Source organism: Tachypleus tridentatus, chromosome 2 (assembly GCF_004210375.1).
Source record: "Tachypleus tridentatus isolate NWPU-2018 chromosome 2, ASM421037v1, whole genome shotgun sequence".
NCBI lineage: Eukaryota > Metazoa > Arthropoda > Merostomata > Xiphosura > Limulidae > Tachypleus > Tachypleus tridentatus.
Genome location: NC_134826.1, coordinates 51,503,302 through 51,526,191, shown reverse-complemented (window position 1 = coordinate 51,526,191; position 22,890 = coordinate 51,503,302). Strand labels below are relative to the sequence as shown.

Genomic DNA, 22,890 nt, shown 5'->3' with positions numbered 1-22,890 from the left:
TGGCGTATTTATGAACGAATAAATAGTTACCTAGTTCTTACACCAGTGTTAGAGTAAGTACAAATGTCAACAATATTCATCTGCAAGTGCGTCATCATTGATTGCATGAATCTGTGTTTGCTATCCTGAACATAAAGTAGATACTCAAACTCGTTTCTGGAAAGAAACTCAACGAAGTTCAAAGCAGGACGAAGCTGCTAAGACGCTCTCGGATGCTAATATCGGCTTTCACTTTCAGTGTCGACATGAACCCTGACCAGACCTCCTCGAAAATCGATACCGTAATGACTTTTATTACAAGATTAGAAACACACATAGAGCATCATCAGTGATGCCTATAGGAGGCGTTGGACATCAACTTGGTAATCTTATCTCGCAATATAAAACAAGAGTATCGAAGCCACTGTTGTGACGTTAGCGTTTTAATCGTCCTGTTAAACGACGGTCGTGTCAGGATTTCGCGAGATTTTTATGTTCATATGCGCTTTACATTTCGACTCTATACGAGTACAATAAAAGAAACACCCTAATAAAGTAACGCACTTCTTATCTTTCCGATCTTATTGGTACTTGTGTATAAGATTGAAATATCAAGTAAATAACACACAACGTTAAAGTAGGTACATTGAAATAAATATCACACTCATGACCGATGATGACGTGGTAAACGTCGAAACGTGTAGAGACCACATTTTAGAAATGATTTTCATTGTGTATTGATTTGAACGTTGTGTGTTATTTATTTATTTGTTGTTGTTGTTTTTCGTCTTTTTAATGGTTCATATTTCCATCATCCTAAGGTCGAAATAAATAAGCGTCATATATCTATATAACAGCCCTTTCAGCCGTAGGGGCGTTATAATGTGACGGTCAATCCTACTATTCGTTGGTAAAAGAGCAGCCCAAGAGTTTAAGGTGGGTGGCGATGACTAGCTGCTTTCCCTCTAGTCTTACACTGCTAAATTAGGGATGGCTAGCGCAGATAACCCTCGTGTAACTTCGCGCGAAATTCAAACCAAACCAATCTATATAACGTATGAGTTCAACAATTCTGGTTAAAAGCACTTATAAAAGTTTTATCAAGTTACTTGGTAAAATACTTGACTGTGTAGGAAGGTATAGCAGGTTTTTAACCATTTGGTTTCAATAAAATCATTTGAACCTTTTTACTTCTGTCTATTCTGTCACTAAAAATAAGTTATTGTTTGTTTCTGAATTTCTTGCATAGCTACACGAGGACCACATGCGCTAGCCGTCTCTAATTTTGCAGTTTAAAACTAGAGGGTAGGTAACTAGTCATCACCACCCACCGCCAACGCTTGGGCTACTCTTTTACCAACGAATAGTGGGACTGATCGTCACTTTTTAATGCCTCACGGCCGAAAGGACGAGCATATTTGGCATGACGGGGATTGGAACCCGCGACCCTCAGATTACGATTCGAGTACCTTGACAATCTGGCCATGCCTCTTCAAAATAAGGTTTACATACTGTGTTTGAATTTTGATAAGATTGTTCTTAAAAATTGTAAACATACACTTTTATTAAGCCTGTTTACTTATCTCTGTCAAATATTCTTTACAGATGGGCAAAGAAATATTAAAATTGTGTTTCTTGATGACGAGAAACCCACTTGAAATAAAAACATATCTTAGAACGGCTGGTAAGAGTATTAACTCTTTTATTGATAAGCAGAGAAGAACGTTTCGGCCTTCCATGGTCATCTTCTTTGTTTTCTGCTTATCAATAAAAGTGTTAATACCTTCACCAACCGTTCTGATTAATTACTACTATCTTGTAAACCACTCAACTAATCATTCCAGTTCAATAAGGATATTTCGACACGAACATTTTGATAAGTTTAAAAATTGAAGTCAATATGACCTTCAAATAAAAACAAAAATTCCCTTCATTGGTTTATCTATAACGTTTTAACTACGTATTAAAAAAATGACAAAAAAGAGAGAAATTGTCCAAACGCACGTGCTTTATGTAATAGTGGCACGTGTTTCTTATTGTGACAAATTTGGTAACTTTACTTTAAAGGAATAACATACTTCATCTATGTTTTGTTCTCGACGGAAACCCCATAGAAGTTCATAACTATTGAGCCCTCTGGTGTTTGTAAAATTAACCACCCTCCTCACGTTGTGACAGGTTTTTATGGATATTTCTGTATTAAAAACTTCAGAGGTTTTAGTAGGATCGTTCCAAAAGATTTCTCATGTAATTAATTGTGGATAATATTGCGGTTTCGTTTGATTGATCACCATTCTCGTAGAAATTGTTGTTCATTAATGGTCATTAAATTTCGTTACGAGCAGTAATATCGTTAACAGCTAATTCCAAGGTACCTATAGAATATTAGATGTAATAAATTAATAATTGAGTCATCAAATTATATTTGTTTTGCCTTTAGAGTTATTTCTTTGTTTTTCATTGTCTGTTTCTGTGAATTTCGCGCCAAGCTCCACGAAGGTTTTCTAGGGGCATTATTGTGACAGTCAATTCCAGTATTGGTTGGTAAAAGAGTTGGCGGTGGGTGGTGATGACTAGCTGCTTTTCCTCTAGTCTTACACTGCTAAATTAGGAACGGCTAACAAAGATAGCCTTCGTGTAGTTGCGCAAAATTAAGAAAAACAAATAAATAAACAGATTAAACGTCACAGTGAGAGAATAAAACTCTTCAAACTCGCGGCATCGAACGATGGCGGGAGGAGGAGCTAATTACTCAAAAATCTCCCATTTCTTCAGCATACACTCTCTTGTAAGAAAATATAGCTTCCTTTCATTCCACACTGTTATACCTCGAGACCAGTGACGTCATACTGACGTCTGGCCGTCAAAGGTCACGGGTTTATAATGAAAGTTTTCGGTGGTGCAAAATGATACGGATAGGACTGTCCACTTGATGCGTTTAATGAAACTTACTTAAAAAAATAAAAAAGCCGCGTAACAAACGAAATGTTAATATAGTAATAAGTGAGGACTTAAAAAAAGAAGGAAACACATTGATATTATTTAATAGTGGAAGGAAACAGCTATATAAAAATAAAGAATGGTGTAATGAGGAGATTTTGGAGAGGGAAAGACGACAACCGTAAAAAGTGCGAGTAAGAAAACAAAACAAAACCAGAAGCAGAGAGGCTGCTATTATATAAAAATAAAGAATGGTGTAATGAGGAGATTTGGGGAGGGAAAGAGACAAGCAACCGTAAAAGTGCATGAGTAAGAAAACAAAACAAAACCAGAAGCAGAGAGGCTGCTGTTATATAAAAATAAAGAATGGTGTAATGAGGAAGATTTTGGGGAGGAAAGACAGCAACCCTAAAAGTGCAGTAAGAAAACAAAACCAGAAGAAGAGAGAACCGTAAAAGTGCAGTAAGAAAACGAAAACAAAACAAAACCAGAACAGAGAGGCTGCTGTTATATAAAAATAAAGAATGGTGTAATGAGGAGATTTTGGGGAGGGAAAGACGGCAACCGTAAAAAGTGCGAGTAAGAAAACAAAACAAAACCAGAAGCAGAGAGAACAAATAAAAGGTGCGAGTAAGAAAACGAAACAAAACCAGAAGCAGAGAGGCTACTGTTATATAAAAATAAAGAATGGTGTAATGAGGAGATGTTGGGGAGGGAAAGACGGCAACCGTAAAAAGTGCGAGTAAGAAAACAAAACAAAACCAGAAGCAGAGAGAACCGTAAAAGGTGCGAGTAAGAAAACAGAAACAAAACCAGAAGCAGAGAGGCTGCTGTTATATAAAATAAAGAAAGAATGTAATGAGGAGATGTTGGGGAGGGAAAGACGGCAACCGTAAAAAGTGCGAGTAAGAAAACAAAACAAAACCAGAAGCAGAAAGAACCGTAAAAAGTGCGAGTAAGAAAACGAAACAAAACCAGAAGCAGAGAAGCTGCTATTGTATAAAAAAAAGAACCAGTAATATATGAATTAAAGACGAAGGTAGAAGATAAGACATACAAATGAAAACGTCAAAGAACAGACTTGGAGCTGAAGCATGAAAATGACACGTGAAATGTGATAGGTAGCGACATTCTTATGAAGATTGAATTTATTAGTGGCAGTATTCTTATAAGGATGGAATATGCTAGGTGTCAGTATTCTTATAAGGATGGAATGTGATAGATGAGAGTATTCCTATGAGACAAGAATGTGCAAGAAAGCAGTATTCTTATAACAGTGGAATATCCCATATAGCAGTATTCTTGTAAGAATGGAATGTCCTATATAACAGTATTCTTATAATGATAGAATGTGGCAGGTGACAATATTGTTATAAGGATGGAATGTGCTAGGTGTAAGTATTCCTTAGTATTGTTAATTCTTGAGATTAATAGTAAAACTACACTATAGGAAACTTGTTGGTGTTTAAATTACAACAGTAAAAAGACACATTACTCAATTACTGTGACTTTAAAGTGTAAAAGTGAAACTGTATTAAACGCATTTTGTTTGTGCTCGAATAACCAGATTTACAAGTTCTAGTAACTGTTATTAATGACAAGCGACGTTTCGTATTGAAGCAAACCGTCAGTTCTAGCAGAAACGAGGAAAGTACAGAGGGATATATAACCCGAGAGGTCAAACGTATTTTGATATTGTGTTCCGCTGTTCGTACAATAAAACTAGAAGTTGTCTCGCGAGAAAGTAGATAAGAAGCGATCACAAAATGAACTCGACTTGGCATCAAATACCTCAGAAACAAAGACACGTTAATGTTGATCAACAAAAACAATATCCGTGGTGAAACGTTCCAAAGTATTCTGTAGCTGTGTATGTATATTTTGTTCTATATGAAATAAACCCACATCACAATACAGCATTTAACCAACAAACACGCGAACTTTACATTTTTTACTTTGAGTAAACTCTTCAGGCTTTGATGCTATGAAAATTCGCAGTCACAAAGTTCTAAATTAACAACCATTACGTGGATATATTCTTTCACTGTTACCACTTTCTACACTGTTTTCTTCTATCATCATAAGATTCATTTCAACTGTTCTTCTCCGTGTTCTTCTAACATTGTTAGTTTCTATTTAACTGTTACCATTTTCTTCATTTTGTTCTTCTAACATTGTTAGTTTCTATATAGCCGTTACCATCTTTTACACTGCGTTATTTTGCCACTGTTAGTTTATTTTTAACGGTTACCACTTTCTTCACCGTGTTCTTCTACCACTGTTAGATTCTTTTTACCTGTTACCACTTTCTTCATTTTGTTCTTCTAACATTGTTAATTTCTTTTTACCTGTTGCCACTTTCTTCATTTTGTTCTTCTAACATTGTTAATTTCTTTTTACCTGTTGCCGCTTTCTTCATTTTGTTCTTCTAACATTGTTAATTTCTTTTTACCTGTTGCCACTTTCTTCATTTTGTTCTTCTAACATTGTTAATTTCTTTTTACCTGTTACCACTTTCTTCATTTTGTTCTTCTAACATTGTTAATTTCTTTTACCTGTTGCCGCTTTCTTCATTTTGTTCTTCTAACATTGTTAATTTCTTTTTACCTGTTGCCGCTTTCTTCATTTTGTTCTTCTAACATTGTTAATTTCTTTTACCTGTTGCCGCTTTCTTCATTTTGTTCTTCTGCCATTGTTAATTTCTTTTACCTGTTACCACTTTCTTCATTTTGTTCTTCTGCCATTGTTAATTTCTTTTTACCTGTTACCACTTTCTTCATTTTGTTCTTCTAACATTGTTAATTTTTTTCTTCATTTTGTTGTTACCACTTTCTTCATTTTGTTCTTCTAACATTAACATAATTCTTTACCTGTTACCACTTTCTTCATTTTGTTCTTCTACATTGTTAATTCTTTTTTTACCTGTTACCACTTTCTTCATTTTGTTCTTCTAACATTGTTATTTCTTTTACCTGTTACCACTTTCTTCTTTTTGTTCTTCTAACATTGTTAATTTCTTTTACCTGTTACCACTTTCTTCATTTTGTTCTTCTGCCATTGTTAATTTCTTTTACCTGTTACCACTTTCTTCATTTTGTTCTTCTGCCATTGTTAATTTCTTTTACCTGTTGCCGCTTTCTTCATTTTGTTCTTCTAACATTGTTAATTTTTTTTTACCTGTTACCACTTTCTTCATTTTGTTCTTCTAACATTGTTAATTTCTTTTACCTGTTGCCACTTTCTTCATTTTGTTCTTCTAACATTGTTAATTTTGCACTTTTTTTACCTGTTACCACTTTCTTCGTTTTGTTCTTCTAACATTGTTTTCTTTTACCTGTTACCACTTTCTTCATTTTGTTCTTCTAACATTGTTAATTTCTTTTACCTGTTACCACTTTCTTCATTTTGTTCTTCTAACATTGTTAATATTTTTTACCTGTTACCACTTTCTTCATTTTGTTCTTCTAACATTGTTAATTTCTTTTACCTGTTACCACTTTCTTCGTTTTGTTCTTCTAACATTGTTAATTTTTTTTACCTGTTACCACTTTCTTCATTTTGTTCTTCTAACATTGTTAATTTCTTTTTTACCTGTTACCACTTTCTTCATTTTGTTCTTCTGCCATTGTTAATTTCTTTTTTACCTGTTGCCACTTTTTCATTTTGTTCTTCTAACATTGTTAATTCTTTTACCTGTTACCACTTTCTTCATTTTGTTCTTCTGCCATTGTTAATTTTTTTTACCTGTTACCACTTTCTTCATTTTGTTCTTCTAACATTGTTAATTTCTTTTTTCCTGTTGCCACTTTCTTCATTTTGTTTCTTCTATCATTGTTAATTTCTTTTTACCTGTTACCACTTTCTTCATTTTGTTCTTCTAACATTGTTAATTTCTTTTTACCTGTTGCCACTTTCTTCATTTTGTTCTTCTAACATTGTTAATTTCTTTTACCTGTTACCACTTTCTTCATTTTGTTCTTCTAACATTGTTAATTTCTTTTACCTGTTACCACTTTCTTCATTTTGTTCTTCTACCATTGTTAATTTCTTTTACCTGTTACCACTTTCTTCATTTTGTTCTTCTGCCATTGTTAATTTCTTTTACCTGTTACCACTTTCTTCATTTTGTTCTTCTGCCATTGTTAATTTCTTTTACCTGTTACCACTTTCTTCATTTTGTTCTTCTAACATTGTTAATTTCTTTTACCTGTTACCACTTTCTTCATTTTGTTCTTCTGCCATTGTTAATTTCTTCATTTTGTTCTTCTACCATCGTTAGCTTTTTTTTTAATTACACCCTATTTTAGTCCCACTGTCGAATCTGAGCCCAGACCACTTTTAATATCAGTTGTTTTTCCCACGTAAAATTAAACCCTGATGTTTAATTTGAGTTAAATCATTTGATGTTTATTTGTTACAAATTGAAAAATGTTTTATAGATAAATAAAGCTTTTTCTTTTCTAAGACTAATTTGATTGTGATATTCCAGTCTTTAAAACCTGAAATCTCTTCCTTTGGTTGATGAATTATTCCTGAACTTTGTAACAGTGCAAACTTTTGAGATAGATGGTTATCCACGGATAAACCATTCCTAATTAAGTCTAGGCTCACTAGATATAATGCACTAATATTTTTGCCAGATTTTTTTATTGCTTCAGTGTCTAATTTGGAAATGTAAATGCATGTAATAAAAAATGCTATTGCATGAAAAGCCAGAGGTAAGAAAGATAAGTAGAAAACATTAGTTTCTATATCTATATCTAAACAATAGTGTCTCTGTTCGTATCTAAATGGTATCAGAGAAATAACATGAAAAATGAAAACTCAAAAGTTGAGTGGATGTACGAAGAAAGACGGCTCAATGAGAGGAATGTGTCAGGGTATCAATATAGAATAAATGTAAAGTTTGTTTGTTGTAAACATAAAGCTACTCTGTGAGCTATGTGTGCTTTATCGAAACCTGAATTCTTCTAATGTTAGGATATAAGTGTCAATACCGTAAAAGAGTGTTTTCTTATTACATATTTTACTTTTTTATTTTAAGCTCAGAAATCAGAGCTTAATAATTCTGATAAAAAACAAACAAACTTAATAAACAAGGTTATGCGTACCAAGAAGTAACATGGAATTTAACAAAGCGACGCCTCCTGGTGCCGATTGTTAAGCCGAACACGTATGAGCAGTGCTAACTAGCTCGACCGTATGGACAGAGTTCTACACTGGACTAAAGATCGAACTGACTGCATTGTATACAGACTCACGAATGGTAGCTAGGACAACAACTATCAACCCAGAGCTACTCCACGATTTCGATTAATTTGCTTTTTTCTAAAAGTTGCCCTTAGCGCCCGTTCCTTTTATATTTTCACTAAACAAGGAAACATTATTAAAGTGTTCACTGGATAGAGAAACATTATTAAAGTGTTCACTAGAGAGAGAAACATTGTTAAAGTGTTCAAGATAGAGGCAATATATTACTAAAGAAGTTTACTGTAAATCGGAAACAGTGGTAAAGGATTTAATTAATGGAAAAAAATATTATTAAACCGTTTATTAGATACTATAAAACTATTATATTTATATAACGATAACGAGTTAATTATACGTTGATTATGTAAAAACAAAAGGAAAAAGTGGCTTATCCTATTGGCTTCTTCTATTTCTAGATTAATTACTTCAAGTCATTTTAATTTTTTATTTTCTTTATTTTACATATAATGTATCAATTACAATCGTGAAACAATGCTATGCCTCTACCCCATCTACTGGCAACTAATGGCATAATAACCTATGCAAGGAATCTTTTCTTTTGACGAATATATATCAAAAATTACAACAATCTCACCTTCGTCTTCTCGCGACTTCAACGACGTCTAGTGGTGGTTTTCTTTAACTTCTTTGTTTCTAGAAAAATTACCTTTGAAATTTTAATGACCACAATTGTAATGTGTCTGTCACCTGAATAAGCAAAGAAAGACAACTAGCTGGGCCTAGCATTGGCCAGTTAGTTAGGGAGCGCTCGACTCTCAGTTTGTATATTGTGGGTTCAAGTCCCCGTCCCAATAATCATGCTCATCTATTTAGTTGTGAGTATGCTATAAAGTTATGGTCAATTCCATTATTCGTTGGTAAAAGACTAGCCCAAGACTTGGCAGTGGGTGGTGATGATTAGCTGGCTTTCCTCTAGTCTTAACTAAATTATTTCATTTAATTAGTATGTTAATCTATCACTTAGCAGCAGTGCAGTGTACGAGATTATAATTTACCAACGAATAGGGGATTGACCGTTACATTGTAACGCCCCACGGCTGAAAGGGCGAGCATGTTTGGTGCGAACGGGATTCGAAACTGCAACCCTCGGATTACGAGTCGAACGCCTTAACACGCTTGGCCCTACCTTTTTGTCTCAGTGTGAGTTATATTTTACAACATTTCTCAACATTAACTATCGAGATGACAACCAAATATTTTTATTCACATTTCTTTTACTATTTATTTGTTAAGATTTTGTTCTTGTTTTTTTTTTCGCGATAAAATGTTCTGTTTTCTTCTAATTTTTTCTTATCCGAAACATATACCACCTGTTTACCGTTCCTTAAAATTCTATTCACTCGTTTCTTGTTCTCTTCTTTTATTTCATTTAATTAGTATGTTAATCTATCACTTAGCAGCAGTGCAGTGTACGAGATTATTTATCTCCTTATTCTTTCATGCTTCCCCAAGTTGACCAGAGTAACCACATGCTACAACTGGCAGGCGAAGATTAAACGGTACTGTTACATTTTCTTCCAAGCCGATACGTTCTACAAACGCCATTTTCAAAAAGGAAAACTTACGACTTACTACACATATTTTAATTATAACAAAGTTTCCACATAATTATCTCGGGGGTCGCTTTACAGTTTCATCAGGTACGTTCACCAAAAAAACAAACCGGATCTGACAGTACAAAGCTTCAAATAATTTAAATAATAAACTCTGACATTATAAGGTCGTTTATTTCTAGAGTTAAGCTGTTTTTGTTTCGTTGCGTTACAAAGTTTCCTGTAATAAGAACACATTCAACTGAGACTTCACTACCAACCCGATATATATATTTATATAAGCTGTCACTTCCTCTTGTATGTGGTCTGCATAACTCTCGAAAATAACAGTCTTATTTCTGTAACAAGTCATTCTTAAAATAAGACTTTCATCAGACTTTTACTATTTTGTATGTGAATAAAATACATTTTATTTTATGATTTATTCATTACTTGTCCAAACCATTGCAGTTACTCTGAGTAGGATTTGCAATTACTTGAGTGATTGCACATGGAGAAACGGTACACAAACGTCTATATTGGTGGATAGCAACGTTAGGAAAGAAAAGATTAAATGTTTGGTAATTTGGATATCGTTTTGATTGCAACTAATCGAAAATCATCTGGTAATGACAAAAGCTTAGTGTACGTTCCTACAATTCTGTTTTCTAAACTTCCATTCTCACAGGTGGGCAGGTTGTGGCCCAGTGGTTATCGTGTATAACTAGAAGTCTGTATGTTCGCATTTTGAGAACTGTTATTTCAGTTTAGAGTAATGGATGTACTTACTATAAGGGAGACAATCAAATCTCAGTACCTTTTTATACCAGACTACCTCAATAGTTGGTGGTGGGTGCTGTTTACTAAATACATTTCTTCTAGTCTATCAGTTCAAATTTAATGACGACAATACTTATAAAATCATATAAAACAACTATCTAACTACAACCAGAATCTCCAAAACAACTATCTAATTACAACCAGAATCTCCAAAACAACTATCTAACTACAACCATAATTACTGAAACAACTATCTAAGAACAACCAGAATCTCTAAAACAACTATCCAAGAACAACCAGAATCTCTAAAACAACTATCCAAGAACAACCAGAATCTCTAAAACAACTATCCATGAACAACCAGAATCTCTAAAACAACTATCTAAGAACAACCAGAATTTCTAAAACAACTATCCATGAACAACCAGAATCTCTAAAACAACTATCCAAGAACAACCAGAATCTCTAAAACAACTATCCAACTACAACCAGAATAACTAAAACAACTATTCAATTACAACCAGAGTGACTAAAACAACTACACAAGTACAACTAGCATCTCTAAAAAAACGATCCAACTACAACCAGGATTTCAAAAACAATCATCCAATTACAACCAGAATATCCAAAACAACGATCCACAAATTGGTATCCAGGATAAGCGTTAGATAAATACGTTTTATTTCTGAGTACATTTTCCTGAAAATAAACTTCTATAGGATTTTAGTAAGATAAAGCAGTTGCCATGTGACCACAGGACAGAAAGTTCTTGGAACGTAACACATGGTTAGGATAGAAAGTTCTTGAAACGTAACACATGGTTAGGATAGAAAGTTCTTGAAACGTAATACATCGTTAGGACAGAAAGTTCTTGAAACGTAATACATGGTTAGGATAGAAAGTTCTTGGAACGTGATACATGGTTAGGATATAAAGTTCTTGTAACGTGGTACATGGCTAGGATAGAAAGACCTTGTAATTTAATACATGGTAAGGATAGAAAGTTCTTGAAACGTAATGCAGAGTTATGATAAAAAGTTTTTGTAACGTAGTGTATGGTTAAGATAGAAAATTCTTGTAACACGGTCTGTGATAAGGAGAGATTTTCTATCAGTACCACCAGAAGAATAATTCAGATTTAATAACATGAACCTTGCAAATGTGAAATTAATAAAAAATATGTAGTTCTGTGGCACTTATAAACTTACTGTTATATTGTTTTACAGATGAAAAGAGTCAACCTGTGTTCATCTCTTAAGCTGTGTGAGCTCGGTACACAAACGTAATTCACACAATATGCTCAGTAAACACAGCTTCTAACAAATACTAGTTAACTACAAACCATAGTGAAGTCAACCTGTGTTGATTTTCTAAGAAACGGATTTAGTTAACAAGATAGTAAATAATTCTGCAAAATAACCAAATTCATCTGAGTTAACAACTTTATTCTCAAAATAACTCGAAATTATTTGGAATATCTATGATACGTTAGGAATAATACTAATATTTTAACCTTGAGAACAAAAACTACAAACGCTTAAGCAAGTATTTGTTGTATTTTGTTAGTTTAAAATAAATTAATTAGATAGATGTTTTCATTAACAGTCATCGAGTGTAACACTGTTGTCCGTTCTGCCTTCTTAACAGAGTGAAGTTGGATGTTCTCATAAACAGTCGTCGGGTGTAACACTGTTGTTCCGTTCTGCCTTCTTAACAGAGTGAAGTTAGATGTTTTCATCAACAGTCGTCGGGTGTAACACTGTTGTTATGTTCCGCCTTCTTAAAAGAGTGAAGTTAGAAGTTTTCATTGACAGTCATCGGGTGTAACACTGTTGTTCCGTTCTGCCTTCTTAACAAAGTGAAGTTGGATGTTTTCATGAACAGTCATCGGGTGTAACACTGTTGTTGAGTTCTGCCTTCTTAACAGAGTGAAGTTAGATGTTTTCATTAACAGTCATCGGCTGTAACACTGTTGTTCCGTTCTGCCTTCTTAACAGAGTGAAGTTGGATGTTTTCATGAACAGTCGTCGGATGTAACACTGTTGTTCTGTTCTGCCTTCTTAACAGAGTGAAGTTAGATGTTTTCATGAACAGTCATCGGGTGTAACACTGTTTTTCCGTTCTGCCTTCTTAACAGAGTGAGATTAGATGTTTTCATAAACAGTCGTCGGGTGTAACACTGTTGTTGAGTTCTGCCTTCTTAACACAGTGAAGTTAGATGTTTTCATTAACAGTCGTCGGGTGTAACACTGTTGTTCCGTTCTACTCTCTTAACAGAGTGAAGTTGGATGTTTTCATGAAGAGTCGTCGGGTGTAACACTGTTGTTCCGTTCTGCCTTATTAACAGAGTGAAGTTAGATGTTTTCATTGACAGTCGTCGGGTGTAACACTGTTGTTCCGTTCTGCCTTATTAACAGAGTGAAGTTAGATGTTTTCATCAACAGTCGTCGGGTGTAGCACTGTTGTTCCGTTCTGCCTTCTTAACAGAGTGAAGTTGGATGTTTTCATCAACAGTCATCGGGTGTAACACTGTTGTTCCATTCTGCCTTCTTAACAGAGTGTAGCTCGATTTTTCATTAACAGTCGTCGGGTGTAACACTGTTGTTCCGTTCTGCCTTCTTAACAGAGTGAAGTTAGATGTTTTCATGAACAGTCATCGGGTGTAACACTGTTGTTGCGTTCTGCCTTCTTAACAGAGTGAAATTAGATGTTTTCATGAACAGTCATCGGGTGTAACACTGTTGTTCCGTTCTGCCTTCTTAACAGAGTGAAGTTGGATGTTTTCATAAACAGTCGTCGGGTGTAACACTGTTGTTCTGTTCTGCCTTCTTAACAGAGTGAAGTTAGATGTTTTCATTAACAGTCATCGGGTGTAACACTGTTGTTCTGTTCTGCCTTCTTAACAGAGTGAAGTTAGATGTTTTCATTAACAGTCATCGGCTGTAACACTGTTGTTGAGTTCTGCCTTCTTAACAGAGTGAAGGTAGATGTTTTCATTAACAGTCATCGGGTGTAACGCTGTTGTTCCGTTCTGCCTTCTTAACAGAGTGAAATTAGATGTTTTAATAAACAGTCGTCGGGTGTAACACTGTTGTTCCGTTCTGCCTTCTTAACAGAGTGAAGTTAGATGTTTTCATTAACAGTCATCGGGTGTAACACTGTTGTTGAGTTCTGCCTTCTTAACAGAGTGAAGTTAGATGTTTTCATTAACAGTCATCGGGTGTAACACTGTTGTTCTGTTCTGCCTTCTTAACAGAGTGAAGTTAGATGTTTTCATTAACAGTCATCGGGTGTAACACTGTTGTTCTGTTCTGCCTTCTTAACAGACGTTAATTTCTATTACACATTCATAGACATACTGTGGAGAAAAGTTTTCTTTCAATTTCTAACGAAAATAGATCTATCGCCCACACGAAAAGTATCTTTATGAAATATATTTAGGTACGTTATAAATTGACATGTTAGCTAGAAGTAACGTTTCTGAGTTAAGAAATCAATATCAATATTTACGTGGTTTATTTGGACACTTGCCTGATAGTAAGTGTATTAAACAACAGAACTGGAGTTATTGCATGTGTATTAAATAAAGGTATCTGAACTGGAGTACTTCTCTGTGTACTAAAGCACAGCACAGAATTGGAGTACTTGTATGTGTAGTAAACAACAGTACAGAACTGGAGTACTCCTATGTGTGTTATGCAACACTACAGAATTGGAGTAGTTATATGTGTATTAAACGACAGAACTGGAGTTCTTGTATGTGTATTAAAAAACTTCATAAAACTGGAATACTTGTATATGTATTAAACGACAGTACAGACCAGCAGTACTGGTATTGGTATTCAACAACAGCACGTAACTGCAGTACCTTCATGTGTATTAAACAATATAACTGGAGTACGTGTATGTGTATTAAACAACCCCACAGAACTGGAGTACTTGTATGTGTATTAAACAACCCCACAGGGCCCTTTTTGGAGTTGAGGAATAAACTAAATATAATTATTAGTGTTATGTTACCTTCACGTCATAGTTATGTGAATTTTGTCAGTTTTCAAACCTACCTAGTATTCCCGGTCGATTTAAAACATTGAGGAAATGTGTTTCTCTGAGAACCCAGTGAATTATCATACATATATGTATATAATTTTATCACAGTATTTGCACATAAATGCGTTTGTACTACATGTATATGTGTAATAGTATAGTCTTTTGTCTGTCCATGTAACCCCCACACTACATCCAGTGGCATAACGATATGTTCGCGGACTCACACCTCTAGAATCCGGGTTTTGATACCCACAGTAGGCAGGCTGCAGATAACTTTATGTAGCTTGATTCCAAATAAACAAACTGCTGTCCATTCATCTACTTTGGCAGTTTGTGGATAGCCCTTCATCAAATTTGATATGGAGGTTTATTGGGTCCATAGGGAAATTCAAACGAAATTTCAGTTTTGCATTTTGAGTTATTATGGTGTTTACTTTGTTGTTGTTTTTTTGCGTTTTTTTACTTCTACCTCACCTTATTAAAATGCATCTTCAACACATTTCGTATGGGAATTCAAGGGATCCATTGAGAGATACATATAAACTTTTACTTTTGTATTTCGCACTGTTTAGTTTTTAAGGACCTCTTTACCATTGCTTCGCACCCATTTAATGAATCTTCACCAAATTTAACACGAAACTTTCTTGGGTCCGTGGAGGTACATATTAATCTGCGTTTTCACATTTTGTGTTTTGCCAATTTTATGGGCGTTTCTTACAATTACATACAACGGAAGCAACTTTCTATGTTCTAAGATAACCTTTCATTAATCACGAATTTACGTAACTTCTGTCAAGGAGACGAGTGCTCCAGCTAATTGTTAATAAATGAATTAATGAAAAGATATTTGAAATATTTAACTGTTAGTATTATTACTTATTACTTCTAAATCGGTGGACACAACAAATGGCCCGATGTGGCTTTGCTTTAAGAAAACACATTATTCTAAATAATGCACTCTTATGAAAGAAATATGTAACTCACACATACATTTATTATATGTATAAAGTACTTGCCAAGAACGACACGAGAAGTTAGAGTGTAAAATACATAAGTTTGTGTAACGGTAAACCATATTTACGGACAATATCTTTGAGATGATAAAGACGATAAGATACTTTTCTAGTTCCACAGTTTTCTAGTAATTAAAGCCATATACGTATAAAAGAAAATGTGTTATTCTGCAGAGGATTGTTTAATTAATACTAAGACGGTTTTGGAGCCTCTCCACGTCGTTACTGTCCGTGTCGTCACGTCTGGTCGTATCCTACCGACAACTGTGTCACTTTACAATAATCCTGCAGCGTACTTTCCATTGTGAAAGGCTCCATTGTAAAGCTGCAAATGTCCAAAGGGCACCCTTTCTACTTGTATGCTTTTCATAATCTGTTTAACGTACAGCAGTCTGTAGACGCTGCGTCTGGCTAATTAACCGGTATTTCTTACCTTTTTCGTTTTCAGTTACTTGGGACATAACTTTATCTCGATGAACCCGTGTACAGTCCTCATTTTCAGACTAAAATTCTACTTTATTATGTTGCGTACTGATAATCATCGCTACTTGGTCGACTTTTACCTCTGATTTTGGTTTTTGTGAAATCTCACCCGTTACAAAACGCTGCGATTATCACAACTAGAGTACGATGTGTTGCAAGTCTCTTTTTGGATGGTCCTGGTGCCCTAAGTTTATCCATATTTCTTTATAATTCACAGTCTTGGAAATTATAAATACTTGATCTGAACTCATCTTTATGATCTAATTGTATATATAATTTGTTTCAGAAAATACTGTAACATACCTTTACTGAAAACTGTCAGTGTTAAGAGGCATGGTACCAGCTTTATAACGTCGAACAATGAGAAAATGTAGTACTGATACATGCCGTTCAACTGTGATTTTATATATCGATTGTGGTTGTCGCGTAACTTGCTGATTGGCATATTACTGAAACTAGCTATATTTACGCTGAAACTTCTGTTAGGAAATTACAGTGTTATGATGTTTTTAGCAACCAGAATTTATCGAAATTACAGTGTTATTAATTCTTCAACAGCAAAAATATAGCCCAAACTACAGTGGTGTGAGGTCTTCATGGTGTACAACCAATATCTTACCCGAATCTATTATGACAGACATCAAATTTCAGTTATAAATTGAACCACAAATATTTGTTTTAGTGACTTCATCGTAATGTTCGTCATGTTGAGCGTTTATCTCGATACACAGATACACACAAGTGTAACATTGTTAGAAACTGAAGAAATTTGTTAGAAAAAGTTATATGTGAATACTTAATATAAGGTTGAACATTTGTCTCTCCCTAAAAATATATGCGTCAGTTATTACACGTGTAAAATGTGTTTACTTGATTCGTGTTTTGTTTTATTAATTACCATGCTAATCGTATCACTTTATTTTTACATTAAACTCAGATTTTGCACATTATAGATTATTTTACGACTTATTGAAGAGTTTTTAAATTTTTTTTAGATAGGATACTAAACAAACTCAAACCGTATTCAGACAATACGACATTTTAGCTTAGTGTTTGTATTAGGTAGCCCAGGTTTCAGAAACATAATTATAATAATAATAATACGGTTTACAGAACATGTACATATCATGCACAGTGTACTTACATTGCCGAGACATTTCACGAAAATGTTAAAGTACCTTAGGCCATGTTCAGTTGCGTGTTGCTTTGCGGTTGCTATAACTGTAACGTTAACGCGACTCTCGAAAACCTGTTTCCATGGGCAACACTGCACAAGGTTCGGTATCAGTCACTTTTCACCTTGCTCTTAGAGCTGCACGCACCGAGAGCCTTATGTTTTTTTGGTTCGGAGCTTCAAATTCTAATCTATGTGGCACATAAAATCTTCCTGGAACACAGTTAGTAGTTCTCTCAGAGGATTAATGTTCCCGAACCTTGAAATGCAACTTTAAGCTCTGTTGCTCGTGCCGAAACTCACGAGCTCGTCCGCACAAACTCTGCCTCTACTATAACTCGAGCGCCATCAAGACAATCCTAGGCTAAGCAGCGCGAAACAAGACCACGGCAGAAACTGCACACGACACGCGCGCACAAAACGCGAGGACTTCGACGTACGCAGACGTGCATTTTGCACTGACAAACACGCACTCTAGGGGGTGCATGCGGAAATATCGCCAGAGACAAGGGCAGTAACCAGTTGATGTCTGATGGACTCTACTGTGAAATGCCTACAACACTCTCCATTATGCAGTTCGAAACGTACAATTTTACTTAGCTCTAATATCTAATGTGTAACGAAACGTTTAAATTAAGCTTTTCGAAAAGTAAACTTTAATTTATAGTTTGATGACTTGTTTATCTGATGAAAGAATTATGAACAAATTTCTACCGCATCATAGAAAGGATTAGATATTGCACGGCATAATATATTAAATCGTGGATCATAGAAAACAGCAATATTGCGCGACAGAAACTATTAAATATTGACTCATGAAAACTAATAATATTGTATGACATGAGACATTACGTGAAATAAGATATTGAATACCACGTGACAGAGTGCTGACACTGTATAATAAAAAACTAGAATTCTGCATAAAAATAAGGATAACAGAAAGCACTGATAATACTCAACAGAAAGTATTACATGTGTGACAGAAAGCACTAATTGTGTTCGACAGAAAGTGTTAAATGTGTTAACAAAATTTCAAGTGAGCGCGACAGAACGTATTAAATGTGTGACACAAAACACTTATTGTGCTCAACAGAAAGCACTAATGCTGGTATAAAGTATTAAACGTGTGACACAAAACACTAAATGTGTTCGAAAGATTTGTTTCTGAAGTATCTGCGCTATCCGTCCCTAATGTAGCAGTGTAAGACAAGAGGGAAGGCAGCTAGTCATCATCACCCACCGCCAACTCTTGGGCTACTCTTTTACCAACGAATACTGGGATTGACCGTTGCATTATAACGCCCCCACGGTTGAAAGGGCGAGCATGTTTGGCGCGACGGGGATGCAAACCCGCGACCCTCAGATTACGAGTCGCACGCCTTAACACGCTTGGCCATGCCAGGCCTAGAAACAAAACATCAAACAAAACAAAGTAAGCACTCTCCACTAGCACAGTGGTATGTTTTCAATACCCTTAACCAACTGGCCATGCCGGGCCGTGTGCTCGAAAAAAGTATTAAATGTGTGACACATAACATTAAGTGTGCTCGACAGAAAGCGCTAATAATGCTTGACAAATAATATTAAATAGAACAATAACGATAATTGATGTTAGGTATTAGCTTAATAAGAAGAAATGAAGTAAAAAAATCTAGCAATAGCATTTTAAATTTAACAGGAAACAAGAGGCCATATAAAACATCTTAAGATATTCCTGAGTGTCACTTGTTTGGGAATACGGTATGCATAATTCGGCAAACATTAAAACTGACTAGAAACTAGCAACGACCTAACATTTTCAGCCAAACATTGAAACTTGTTAGAAACAATATCCTAACATTATCAGCTATACATTGAAACTAGTTAGAAACAATATCCTAACATTATCCGCTATACATTGAAACTAGTTAGAAACAAGGACCTAACCTTATCAGCTATACATTGAAACTTGTTAGAAACAATATCCTAACATTATCAGCTATACATTGAAACTTGTTAGAAACAATATCCTAACATTATCAGCTATACATTGAAACTAGTTAGAAACAATATCCTAACATTATCCGCTATACATTGAAACTAGTTAGAAACAAGGACCTAACCTTATCAGCTATACATTGAAACTAGTTAGAAACAATGTCCTAACATTATCAGCTATACATTGAAACTAGTTAGAAACAAGGACCTAACCTTATCAGCTATACATTGAAACTAGTTAGAAACCAAAATTTTCCAAACGTTATCAGCCAAACACATTAACACTTATCAGAAACCAACAGTGTCCTAACATTTACAATACAACGTTAAGATATATCAGAACAAACAGCGTTGTTATAGTAGTCCTTATGCGAAAGTACTAGTAAGGCAGGTCAAGTTTAAAGTGTATATTTTAGGTACTAATAACACATATTTTATACACCATAATTAAAGACGAATTTTCTTCATATCTTATCTAAAGCGAAAATCGAATTTTTTTAAAGAGGTATTCATACCATACGATTTGTTAAAAAACATGGCACTTGTAATATTAGAGTTGAAACATACCAATATTGTGAACACCCGACATCATGAAATATATGAATAAATATAATAATATATTACTTTATATTATGGTTTACATAGTTATGTGAAACACCTGTGTCTAAATGTAAGCACTTTACATTGTCTCCGACAGTTAAGCGGCCCCTATCAACACACTGTGAATCGTTTATCACTGAATATATTAAATATATTAAATATGTTTTTACGAGGAACACGTAACACTAAATGCTTATACTAAAATACAGATATATAGGGTTTTTTTTTAATTGATAAGAATCATTATACTAACAACGATTCACTAATTATCTATTATGGTTTGATTTGGTTTAAAACTGTCTGGCAAAGCTTATGGCCTATGTCCGTGTACATGTTTCTAATTTTGTGTTGACAAATCAGAAAAAAGACATGCACTCCGTAACGTCCACCGTCAACTCTTTGTCTCATGAAGAACGGACTTTGACCGTCACTATTACAGTATGGTCCCCACCCCACACTCACACGAATTTTAATACTAAGATTCGCAGTCTAGGTAAACTAAACACTATCCACGCCTGACCTCAAACACTTCGGGAAAAAGTTTTAGTTACGCAAATGGTGTCACAAAGTGTACATTACATTTAATTAAAAATGAAGGTTAAATAGTTCTCACATAGCTAATTAGTAGGCCTACGTGTACTGTCATATATTTCCCATCATTCCTGTCTTGTTCTTCTTTGCTCTTTAAAAATAAACAAACAGTAAAACAAAGAAACAAAAACAGTTAAATGGAATAATTACTAAAATGTATGTCCCCCGCTGGGACAGCAGTAAGTCTACGGATTTAGAACGCTAAAATCAGGGGATCGATTCCCCTCGGTGGACTCAGCAGATAGCCCAATGTGGCTTTGCTATAAGAAAACATGGACATGCACCAATATGTATATGGCACATAGTTAGAACTAGAAGTTTAGGCATAAAACGATACCCTTTGTGTGCTCCAAGCTGTACGTAGCAGCAATGACAACCAAGGTTTGTGTGAATGTTGTCCAAGCTCTATAGAAACATTGGGTTTAATTTCTTTATTTGGCAACGGTTACCAGTACCTAAAAACAACTCCCACACCCTCGTGTTTTCTTTTTTTCTTTCAGTATCCGTATATCAAATATTTAACTTTGAGAGACCAAATAACTTAATGCTCTAAGGGATACACGAACATGTATATTTGGAGATAGGGTTGTGTCTCTCCTGTTTCGCAGATTACACTCGCAACAAATTTATACAATAACAAAAACTAAAATGTCACACACTATCTATCTATCTACGTCTGTAAATATGTGTAGTATGTGAGTATACATAGAATAAAAAATATAATAAATTAATATAAGTTATATTTTCCATATTAAATTGTAATATTCTTTAATGCAACGTTGAACGAAATGGTGTGTCTAAATATTTTAACAAAACATTAAAAACAATCTAGGAAGCTGATGGAAAAAACAAAACTGTAGCAAAAATAAGTCAAATCCCAAATCCCCCGCACACCCCATCTAAAAAAAAAAAAAAACCTTTGTAATTTGTTACAAGATTGTGGTTGGCTTTTAATTAAATATTTCGTGTGTGTTGCAAAGACGTGTTTCACATATTAGATTAGGTATACAAGTAGAAAAATCTTCGATTGAGTGACGTTATAAAAAACGAAGGTATTGAACCTCATTGAAAAGTAGAGTTTATTTAATATTTGGCTTTGTCCACCTTGAATCGAAATTGTCAATATTTAATCTTTGGGAGACATGAAGAGTCATAAATTAACCCCAACGGCATTGCATGTGAAATGATTCAGAACTTCTGATGAACCAAACATGTGAATACTAAACATGTCGCTTGTAATTTAACGACATGAATCAACATAGCGTGAGCTCACACTAGTAGGTGGGTATCACAGAATTCGATGTTTCTACCTGGTGAAAACATTTTTTATCGACGTATTTTGTTTTCTGTAACAGCTTCTTGTATTTATTCTTCTTCGTTTTTGGTACGTTGTAGTTTTTTGTTTTTTTCAGTTATTATCTCATAGTTTGAGTGAATCACCCCGTATACTCTGAACCAGCTATAGCAGACGCTGATGTTTCTTTTACTGGATCTTTGTAATATAGTGGTACCAGCAATGAGTTTTGTTAAGGTCATAAGTTACCACAGATTGTTTCTTTTTAATACCAATGTGGGCCCTGATAATGTATATAGATTTATATTGTTCCTGTTGGTGAAACCTCATAACAGCATAAAAATATTCTGTTGATCCTGTTGGTGGAACCAGCTAACGATGTTTCGGCCTCTAAGTCCCATTGTTCTAAGTTAATAACGATTTATAGGCATATTTAGATCCTATTGGTTGACCATAATAACGGCATATAAGATTCTGTTGTCTTATGTTGTAGGTTCAATGATGAAACCTGATGCTGGTAGCTTCAAATTGTTTCCAGAGCGAAACTCGGTAAACGGTATGTACGTCTTCATGTGTTACAGAGAACTGCCCTAACAATTATATATCAGTTTCTGTCCATAAATGAACCTTAACTATGACATATAAGCTTATAATATTTTAAATGGTAGAACCCCAATAACACTAGATTTTATTTCAGGGTACAGTCTGATAACAGTAAATAGGTTTCAGTTTCCATATACCCTGATATTTCTTCCATTGATGGGTCCTGACCACTGTATATTTTTTCTATCATGATTGTATCTAATGGTTAAGTCAGTGAATCATCATCCGTATCGGAATATTAGATGAGACAGAATGCTATAATATCACTCATACCAGGTATCACCACACTAATATTCATTAACGTAACAGCATGTGTGAGTGAGATCGTATAATAGCATTTCAACTTTACTTTGTTAACCATACGCCAGTTCCGACACAGCCTACCATCATTACCATTGTTTATTCTTCTTACTGAACACTCACCAATATTGTTCATTCGTTTTACTTAGCATTCATTACCATTGTTTATTCTTCTCACTGAACACTCAAGAATATTGTTCATTCGTTTAACTTAGCACTCATTACCATTGTTTATTCTTCTCACTGAACACTCAAGAATATTGTTCATTCGTTTAACTTAGCACTCATTACCATTGTTTATTC

At 34.6% G+C, this 22,890-nt stretch overlaps 1 protein-coding gene across 1 annotated transcript in view; it reads right to left on the bottom strand.

The window, feature by feature from the left end:
- Positions 1–17,613, bottom strand: part of LOC143243793 (glucose transporter type 1-like) — a 147,974-nt gene extending 130,361 nt beyond the window's left edge. Inside the window, exon 1 of the mRNA XM_076487457.1 lies at positions 17,193–17,613. The gene's annotated coding sequence lies outside the window, so the exon portion shown is untranslated. The remainder of the gene's footprint in view (positions 1–17,192) is intronic.
- Between the last annotated feature and the right edge of the window lie 5,277 nt (positions 17,614–22,890).